At 38.8% G+C, this 10872-nt stretch overlaps 1 pseudogene; it reads right to left on the bottom strand.

The window, feature by feature from the left end:
- Nucleotides 1-202: 202 nt before the first annotated feature.
- Nucleotides 203-8069, bottom strand: LOC102152496 (annotated as a pseudogene).
- Between the last annotated feature and the right edge of the window lie 2803 nt (nucleotides 8070-10872).

Raw genomic sequence — 10872 nt, 5'->3', positions numbered from 1 at the left:
CAGAGAACACTGTGTCAGTATGCTCCAGTCACACACATGAGAGTCCCCAGTCCCTGTCTACCTCATGCCCATTGGGCCTGAAGGATGTAGTCAAGGGGCATGGCTGCGTGCATCTGTTCAGATGTTTTGGTTTAGGTTATATTAATTACCTTGATGTAGAACTCTAGTTGTAGAGCCAGGAAGAACTTTTTTTTTTCATTTCTTTCTTCTTCTTCTTTTTTTTTTTTTTAAATTCAGCTTTATTGAGGTAAAATTGACAAATAAAATAGTAAGATATTTAAAGTGTGCATCATGGTAATTTGATATACATATACATTGTGAAGGGACCCCCACCCACATGTGGTTTATTAATACATCTACCACCTCACATATGTATTTTATTTTTGGTGAGAATATTTAAGTTCTACTCCCTTAACAGATTTCAATGATCAGTGTTATCAACTATAGTTCCATGTTTTACCTAAAACCCTCAGTCCTTATTCATCTTTTAAAAAATTTAATATTGAAGTATTGTTGACATACAATATTTTATTAGTTTTGGGTGTACAGGCTTTATTCATCTTAGTTGAAAGTTTGTACTAACACCTCATTTTTCCTCTATCCCTGGTCTCTGGCAACCACTTTTCTACTCTGTTTCCGTGAGTTTGAACTTTGTTTTTTTGTTTTAGATTCCACGTGTAAGTGATGCACTGCAGTATTTGCCTTTCTGTGTCTGACTTATTTCACTTAGCATAATGTCCTCAGGGTCCAATCATGTTGTCCCAAATGGCAGGATTTCCTTCTTTCTCATGGTTGAATAATATTCCAGTGTGTGTGAGTGAGTGTGTGTGTGTGTGTGTGTGTATCTCACATCTTTTATGCATTTTTTCCACTGATGGGCACATAGGTTCTTTCCATATTTTGGCTATTGTGAATGATGCTGCATTAAACATGGGCATACAGAAATCTTTTCAATAACCTGCTTTCATTTCCTTTGGATATATACTTAGAAGTGGATCATAGGGTAGTACTATTTTTAATTTTTTGAAGAATATCTTTACTGTTCACCACAAAGGCTGAATCAATTTACATTCCTATCAATAGTGCATAAGGGTTCCCTAGGAAGAACTTTAAAGACCCTAATTTACCATTTCACAGGTAAGAAAGTTGGGGTTCAGATGTATCAAGTGAATTGACTAGCCAGGTTTTGGAGAGTTGGGACTAATCCCAGTTCCCCTGACTCTTTTTTTTTTTAAAGGTTTTATTTATTTATTCATGAGAGACAGAGACAGAGAGAGAGAGAGAAGCAGGCTCCATGCAGGGAGCCCAACTTGGGATTCGATCCTGGGTCTCCAGGATCACGCCCTGGGCTGAAGGCGGCACTAAACCGCTGAGCTACCTGGGCTGCACTCCTCTGACTCTCTTAACAGTAGTCTTTCACACTGAATCACTTGATGTAAATAAACCAAGTCCTGTGTGTACGAACACATGGGTTTGGGAGCTTGAAGATTCTAGTGGTTCTCTCATTGATATGCACCATGTTACTCCTGAGCCAGGCTGATGATTTCCCATTTCCTCAGACTCCCCTGGGGATAAGAAGCTTGGAATTCCAATCAGAGGCTCTTAGATTCTGAGCTTTTTAATGGAACGTGTCCTACTATCCTTGTGAATTTGGAAAGAGCAAAGGCAACATGCTTTCCACTGGCTAGAGTCAATGACTTGATGAAGATTATCTTGATGTGGGTGTGCCCAGTGAGCCCTGCAACAGCAAACCGCAGCTCTCTGCCACATTCATCATTTTAGTCAATTAATTAGGTTCCGGCCTAAAAGGGCCATTAATCTCTATAGATTTTGTGTGCCAAGCTCCAGAATCTCTTCTGTTGAAAAATATGCTGTTCCACTTGCAAACTTGGAGCAGAGAAAAAGAAAAGACAAACAGCTGGCTCATCAAGTCTTGGCCAGGGATGTTCACCATTGTGGGCTGACTCATGTTCTTGGCTAGAGAAGTGGATGCCAGTTTGGTGTCCTAGAAACCTGCTCTTCCACTGTGGAATTGGGGTGCTAAAAGCCACCAAATGTTATGCCAGAAAGCTGGGAAGTGCTGGAATGATCATTTCTAATATGTTCATCACTATTCCCTCTTGCCCCCACTTCCACCTCCAGCCCTTGAATTTCTAATAAAAATCCCCTCAGTCTAAATGCTGTAGTGGAAAGAGTACTACAAAGACCTAAGGCTTTTGATCGCTGTCTACTGTTCTTTAGCTGTGAGTCCTCAGCCAAGTCACTTAACCTCTTTGGGCTTTGTATCAGTTTCCTGGTACTGCTGTAACAAATGACCACATACCTAGTAGCTTGAAACAAACATGGAAATTTATTCTTTTGCAGTTCTTATGGCCAATCTGAAGCCTGAAATCTGTATTGCTATGCTGAAATAAAGATGTTGGTAAGGCCATGCTTCCTTCAGAGATACTAGGGAGAACCTTTTCTCCCCTCTTCCAGCTTCTAGTGGCGGAAGGCATGCCACTTAAGGTAAATGACACTTGGCAGGTGGCATTCATTTTATCTAATGAACATTTACTGAACACTCCTTCTGCTCTTACAGAGCCTGGGAATATAATAGTGAACAAAACAGATTAAGTCATTCTCCCCCATACACAAGCAAAGTACTTTCATGCCATCCCATGGGAGACAAACCAAAAATTCTATGTAGACACTTACTTAGTCACCAGCTGAAAATCTAGGGGCTGTGGGTGATGCAAGAATGTCTCTATATTGGACGATAATGCTCAGTGGTGTCCACATCAGATCTGGATGTGACTCATCTTGATGTACGGGTCTGTGAACTAAATTAAAAGACAAGTCTTATGTCATTTATTAGTTTCCTATAATTGTCATAACTAATTAACAATGACTGGTGGCTTAAAACAATAGAAATTTATTCTCTCACAATTCTGGAGACCAGAACTTCAAAATCAAGGTGTCAGGAGGGCTATGCTCCCTCTAAAGCCTCCTTACCTCTTCCAGTGTCTGGCATCTGTAGGTGTAGCATGTGGCTGCACTACTCCATTCTCTGCCTCTGTCTTCACATGGCTTCCCTTCTGCTGTCTGTGTGTGTATCCATGTGTGACACTCATCATTGGACTTGGGGCCTACTCAGATAATCCAGGATGATCTTATTTCAAGAGTCTTAATTTAATTATATCTACAGAGACTCTTTTTCTGGAATAAGGTCACATTCATAGGTTAAGGGGTTAGGATATGGATATATCCTTTTAGGATATATCATTGTGGCTCTCTCTAGTCCTTCCTCTGGCCAAAACTCACATCCATCCACAAGCAAAATGCACTCACTCATCCCAATACTCTCCAAATTTTTAGTCCATAATAACAACATCAACTCTAAGTCCCAATCTTATACAAATGTCATCAATTCAAAAACTCCCCACTGTCATTACCTGAACCATTTAAATCTGTTTATGGATAATACTCTGAGTATACTTGATCCTGGGGAAAAATTCCTTTCTGTTTAAGAACTCATGAAACTAGAAATCAAGATACATGCTCCCCAAACACAATGGTGTAATAGGTCTAGGATACAAATTCCGATTCTAAAAGGGAGGAATTAGAGAAAATTAAAGGGTCACTGGTCCCAAGCAAGGTCTAAGTCCAGCAGGGGAAATTCTTTTAGGTTCCAAAGCGAGAGAGTAATCATTTGTGGCAAGATTCCACCCCTTGGTCACATGATGACTTGACTGGTCTCCAAGCCCCTGGCAGCCATCTTTCTTGCTTTAACCTGTGTTTGCAGCTGAGTAGCTCTATCAACCAATTTCCTTACTGTGGAATTTTGGAAAACCCATGGCCTTCTTTCATTTTTTTCCTATCTCTGTCCCTTTCAGTACAAGCTGTCAACTTGTGATACAACTACAAAGACCTCTTTTTCACAAATAAGATCATGTTCACAGTTTCTAGTGATTAGAATGTGGACCTATCTTTTTTGGGGCCACCATTCAACCCACTACATGCTCCCATCCCCATGCTCAATATATAGTAGTGGAATACAACAGGATAACTGAAAGAAACACTTTGGTTCCTGAGTGAAAAGAATGTGAGAATCTCCAGTCACTGGTCTGTAGCAATTCTGAACTCTTACCTGGCAGATGTTGTGATGTTCCTCTATTTTGGGAATGGGAAGTGCTTCTTGATTAACCTGTACTCTTGGAGTAGTTCTCCAGCCTGGTGTTCTCCATGTAACTTCCCCATGTCCACCTTCTGGGGAGATTCTTCTTTTTCCATAACCTTGAAATGGTATTTTAGAACATGCCCTTCTTGAGATCTGAATAGCTTTCATAGTCATAAACTGGTGGGATCCAAGTGCCATTTTGAATTTTGAATACCGTAAACGTTTTTAGTCCAGGCTCACAGTTTCTTTGGCAATATAACGCTTTAAAAACTCACTGAGATCCTTATCTGTTTGCTCCTACTCACTTCTCTGTGCCAATAGCCACACCTACAGTTCTTTCCCAGACATTTCTTATATTCACTATACTTTCATGCTTTCTTTATCTCATGCCTTTCTTTCAAATTATTTGTGAGTTTCTCAGTGTATCAGTCTTCAGTGGGAGAACCACGTGTCTATCTCTATACTGTGAACTGTTCGCTCAATTGCAGATATACACTGGGTACTATAAAATTAAATGGATCTCTGCTCCGAGACACCTTATTTCATTAGGAGGTTTGACAAATGGGTGTTATGGACATGCACTTGATTCTATCCTTTACTCAAGGCTGAATTTTAATGGTTTAAACGTCCTCACAGTTTTATCTTTTACTGCTTAGCACAATAAAATGTAGCCTTTTCTACCCCTACACATACTCAAATTCCTGGATATTCTCTATTTCTTTCTCTGAGCTTATCTTTTTCTTGTGTCTTATCAAATTCAGCCAGCTAAAGAAAACAAGCTACTAACTTTCTTTCTTTTTCTTTTCTTTCTTTCTTTTTTTTTTTTTTTTTTTTAGAGAGAGAGAGAGAGGGTGAGAGAGAGCATGGAAGGGGAGAGAGGAGGGGCAGAAGGAGAGAGAGAGAGAGAGTTGCAAACAAGCTCTATATCCAGTCCAGGGCCCAATGTGGGTCCCACGATCCTGAGATCATGACCCTGGCAGAAGGTAAGAGTAGGATGGTTAATAGATTGAGCCACCCAGGTGCCCCTAATAACATCCTTTTTATAGAATTTTCTCTGATATATGAATGTTCATTAGGGACTTCATTTGCCTTCCAAATTATTATTGGCAGCATTTTTATTAAATATTTTGTCATTGTTAGCATTCTTCCAGCCTCTAATAATAGTTCCAGTTTCTGATTCAGCTAGAAGGTATAGATTTTGTTGAAGTAAGAAAAGACTTCAAAAGGCTTTTAACTACAAAGTTTTATTTTTTGTTCACACTGTATGTCTAATGTAGATTGGCTGGGTGGGTGGAGGGTTGCTTCTTGTTTTCTGCAATCCAAAATAATGGTTATTGTGTGTCTTGTAAATTTCAACCATAATATCAGTTTTGTGGTCTACATGTTAAGCACTTTGGCATCAAAACACAAAAATTAAACAATTCTTTTCACTTTTAGCTTTATCATTAGCTTCATTCAAATAAATAGAAAACTCATAGCTGAAACTATTTTTTTTTGAATTTTATTTATTTTAACAGACTTTGATTCACTTTATTTTTCTTGTATAAAACTATATGGTGGCCACAGCTGGAGTCTGGTGTGGGCATTTACAAGACAGTCAGTGAATTCCTGATAAGGAGACTTGATGAACACAGTCTCTTTCTAGAGGTCAGGGGTGAGATACCTGTAGGTCGTGGAAATAGCATCAGAAGTGGCTATAGCCAAGTTGCCCAGGGTGGCAGTGAAGCCCCTGGCCCAGTGAGGTGTAGAAGTTATCAATCTTGGCCATCATCAGTAGCTTCTTGGGTACAGGGGCTGAGATCACATCTCTGGGGGCATCAATGAGGTGCACAGAGCCACAGTGGCTGGTCACCTTGTGAGGGACAGTGTGGGGCTTGCTGATCTTGCCACATGGGGATTACGGAGAGCTTGTTCAGGATCATAGCTCCATGGATGGCAGTGGCTACCTCCTTAGAACACTTAACAGCCAAACCAACATGTTCACTGCAATTTCCAATGGCAACAAATGCCTAGAACCTCGTCTGTTGGGCAGCATGGGTCTACTTTTGCATACGCAGTATCTTCAAAACCTCATCCTTGAAGAATGCCCCCAGGAAACAGTCAATGATCTTAGATTCCCTAATGTGTGAGGAAAAGTGATAGATCTCCTTCAGGGATTTGATCTTCATATCCTTGACCAGATGGTCCAGCTTGGTGACAGGGATCCATCCCTTGTCCTCAATCTTATCTCCATGATTTCCCAGCCTTTGCCTCACCCAGACTCACCATGATCCTTCCCAGACTCCAGCCCAGATGCTTTAGGGTAGTCTCTGTGGAAGCCACTTGGCCTTCCATTCCAGGGGCCTCCCTTTCCAGGGGCCTGCTTCATCACTTATGTTATCCACCATTTGGTATTTTCTTGGAGAAGTTGAAACTATCTTATTTTTTTAAATTAGCAAACCTTAGTTCTGAGTTATTGAACAAAATTGATCTGATGGCTGAGAAGCTGAACATTTGTGGCCCACAATATAATGAGTACCACAAGCGATTTCTCCTTGCTTCAATACTTAATATATTTGATGCAAATTATCTCAGCATCCATTCTGATAACATTGAGTTGTGGGTGTGATGGTGGTTAGAGTTATTTCTCAAATATTTTCAGTTTTCCCTCTGCACTTCCAGACCCCTTGGTGGTTGGATAGGTCTGGGACTCTTTCTAACCCATAAGTGCTAAACAAAGTGACACCTTCAAAAACTTTCTTTTTTTTTTCTTGCAATCATGACCAGCAATATTTGAGATGATGTCTGTTCAACCAACCTGGGTTCTGCAGTAGAGATGAGAAAAAAATTGAACTTTGTATTTCAAAGCCATTTGAAGTTTCTCTGTTAGTTCAACAAGATTTGTACTTATTGATACAGAAATTGAAACTATTATTGGAGGCTGGAAAAACCAACTTGCAAATGTGTTAAATTAAAAGGAGAGAGTATTGCAAACATGTTTCATTATCTAACAGGTCACAACAGCAGAAAACTATTAAAGGACTTGAAGGCATCAGACTTTAGGAGCAATTGAATTTGAAAACTGAATATGCTCAGTGCTCTTTCTTTCAGTTCTGCTTTTTTTTCACATGCCAGCTTTTTTCTCCTCTTTCACCATAGGTCAATCTTTCCACAGATGAGAAAATATGGCTATGGACAGTTTTTTAGTTTTATGCATTATAGTGTTGTTCACCTGAAAGAGACTGGGTTAATTTTTCCCGAATACATGAGGAAATCCAAGAAATCACTGGTATGTGGCATTTATTTACCCTTGAATCAATTAGCTGTGGGTGCAATGTAGTAGGACTTGCAACCACAACTTATTGGTGAAAATATGAGGACTGGGTGATTGTGAGGAGTGTGATGACCTTGTGTTCATGTGTAACAGTGTGACAACCCTGTGCTCATGTGGGGAGGATGAGGACCCTGTGCTCACGTGGGGAGTGTGAGGACCCTGTGCTCCTAAGGGGAGGGTGAGGACCATGTGCTCATGTGTAACAGTGTGAGGACCCTGTGCTTATGTGGGAGTGTGATTTCTTGTTCTTGTATGGTGACTTCCTTCATACTCATGTGAATGGGGAGGGGCTTGGAATGAGTAATTCTTGCATAGGTATCTTCACTACTTGTTAAATTTTTTTTTAATGTTTCCTCACTAAGTTTGCTAGTTAAACAGATGAAATCAATCATTCATTTTGGACTCATTTAGGAAAAGCAAACATTTCCTTTAAAACATGAGGATAACAGGACAAGCAATTCATGAAGACAAGGCCAAATGTTTCCTAGCTGAACTAAAATAGTTTCAGAAAGTCTTTCATACATTTGACCTGTCAGTGGAAAGAGAGTTGGAGAGGCCTTATTTATTTTGTAGGGTACTGTGGGTCTCAAACGGCATCAGTTACCATATTGAATCCTGCTGTCTCTAAGTATTTTATGTTTCAGCCAAAAAACAATTTTCTGCTCTTCTTTCTGGGTTTATAAGATATTATAGCAGCCTGCAACATCAAAATTATTACTTAGGTGTGAGATGAGTGACTCACAACTTAATAGTGATTCCAGAAGCTTTGGTTAGCTTCTCTCTTGAGAGTGTGCATTTATTCCAAATAGTAGATGCCAATACCATGAAAAAGCATTGCCAAACTTCATTAGTAAAGTTAACCCTGCTGACTCCCTAGCTATAGTGCATACATTGTGCATCACGGAGAAAGGTATGCCTACTGCGTTTCCTTTCCTAAAATGGAGGTGGTAATGCTGACCTCATGTGAAAAGGATATATGCCTTGAATTTTATTATTTGTTTCTGAGTGGTTTCTCTGATCAGAGCTATTTACTATTGCTTATTTTCTTTTGGCATATACAGTTGAGAAAGATGTATAACAACCCTGCAGAATCTGACTTGTTCAACTCTTTGAGGCATAACAACTGCTTTAGAGGAACAGACTAAAGTAAATAAAATTCTTGGAGGACTTGGGCCTTTGGAGCAATCTGAGAGTGCCCAATGGCCTGGATGGAGAATTTTTGGTGTCTCCTCATATCTATCAATGTTCCTAATTTATTTGTTGTTCCCAATTCTCAACAAGAAGGACCTGAAGCGGAATTGTTAAAAATTATCTATCTTCAAGGTAGCAATTTTAATGAGATTAAAATATAATAAAGATTATTTAAAAATATAAGTGAGGTTAGCACTTACTCAGAGTAAGGCTTTAGTATTGGGTTCCTTGAAGTGAACAGAATTCTGGTTAAAAAAAAAAAAATCAACCAACAAAAGAACAATAGAGAATTAAAGGTCATGCAGAATTATTTGTCACCTAACAACTTTTTGTGTCTGTCTCACTTGGATTGAGGCCAGACATTGAGTTTATAATGATGAACAAGAATGATATCGCGTAAGCAAATGAAGTTAGTGGAAAGAAAATACACAAGCATATGAATTACAAAAATCAATTATATATGTTTCAGGTAGGTCTCTTTTTACCCATTGTCAAGTTTTCATCTTAAGATTTTGTGCAAATTTTATTTTCCATTTGGCTTCTCATCTAGACTTTGATATGATGCATTAATTTGGTTTTCTCTCCCTTTTTGATGGTGGGGCTTTCTCTGGCTTTTTATATAAACTCTCTTCTTTCTATACTATTAAAATCATCTCTTAAAACAAAAGCCTCATTATATTACTTTCAACTTCAAAGTCTTTAATAGTTACCTGTTAGGAGCAATATAAATTAAGGGTTATAATCGTGAAATTAAGAAAGTGCCAGAGTTGGCTTTGAGTAATATGAGCTTTCAGATAAATTCTTCAGCCCTTCTAATCCTCAAGGCCTTAATTTGTAAAAAGAAGGCACTAAAATTATTTTTCTCATAGGATTTTTGTGAGGACACATCCCCTAGTTTATAATAACACACTAAATGATAGCTATTATAGTTATTAACTATTCCTTATAAGGCACAATTCCTTTAACACATTACTTTATCAAGGATATTGTGGAGGAGATTTCTCACTGGCTGAAACTAGTCTGGATGACTTAAAAATATATTTTATTTATTTTAGAGAGAGCCCATGTACCCACACATGCAAGTGGCAGGGAGATGTAGGGGTAAAACGGGAAGGGAGGAAGAAAAAAATCTCAAGCAGATTCCTCACTGAGAGTAGAGCCTAAATAGGGCTCATCTCATGACCTCAAGATCGTGACCTCAGCCAAAACCAAGAGTCTAAAGCTTAACCAACTGAGCCACCCACACACCCTATCTGGATGATTTTTAATTTCCCTTATAATTCAAGATTTTCTGGATCTTTGGCCCTCTCTATCCTTAAATTTGTATTATAGTCATGAAAGAATAGTATTTAGTCTATAAATCCATAGGAATTGACTAAAATAACCCTTGACTCATCTCTTAAAGGCCACAGCATAGTAATGAGACAAGGGATGAGCCTTTGCATGCTGCCAATGTCAGCAGGATGCTGACCAGAGACACAGATGAAGGACTTGGTGACTTGGTGGCAATGTTCCCAAGGCCTTACGTCCAGCAGTCCTCTCTTCTGCAGTGATTATTATTTATAGCCTTAATTTCTGGAGCACGTAAGTAAGTCACCTCAGAGGAACTTATCAAGGAAAAGTAAGAAGCTACAAGGAGATGCTAATTTCCCTTATATAATTATGACTTCAAATACAATCACAGTAAAAATTACCCACTGAAATATATCTTGATTACATTTCTGACTTATAAATTTACAGTCCCTAAAAATAATAATGTTTCTATAGTATTCACAGGTCTTAAGTGCTTTATCCAAAATGTCTTCATATCCTTTTTTTTTTTTTTTTTTTTTGTCTATCCAGAGAGCTAAAGTTTTCTTGAGAAAAAAATGGTCAGAGCAATATCTTGATTTAACTCTAGCAAATTAGAGTCTCTGATCTGGAAGATCCTACTTCCAAAGTGTCTTCCCCATTTTTTTTTTTCTTTCACAAATAGAAGAAGATGGTAGTGCTGAGCTGCTATCAGGGGAAGGAGAAGGGAGAGGGATTCTCAAGTGTCCTTTCTTAATTATCTTCATGCACAGAGTTTTCATTGGAGAATAAATCTTGATATGATCAGGATTTGAGACACCGTTCCTAGTGTTTGAGGATCAAAGTTGATGGTCAAGTCTAGTGGCTGGAGGATAAGGGAACTATGTCACATATAAGATAGGAGCAACTAATCTACTTT

Source organism: Canis lupus, chromosome 7 (assembly GCF_011100685.1).
Source record: "Canis lupus familiaris isolate Mischka breed German Shepherd chromosome 7, alternate assembly UU_Cfam_GSD_1.0, whole genome shotgun sequence".
NCBI lineage: Eukaryota > Metazoa > Chordata > Mammalia > Carnivora > Canidae > Canis > Canis lupus.
The sequence above is the reverse complement of the archived record's forward strand: the minus strand, read 5'-3'. Positions and strand labels throughout refer to the sequence as shown.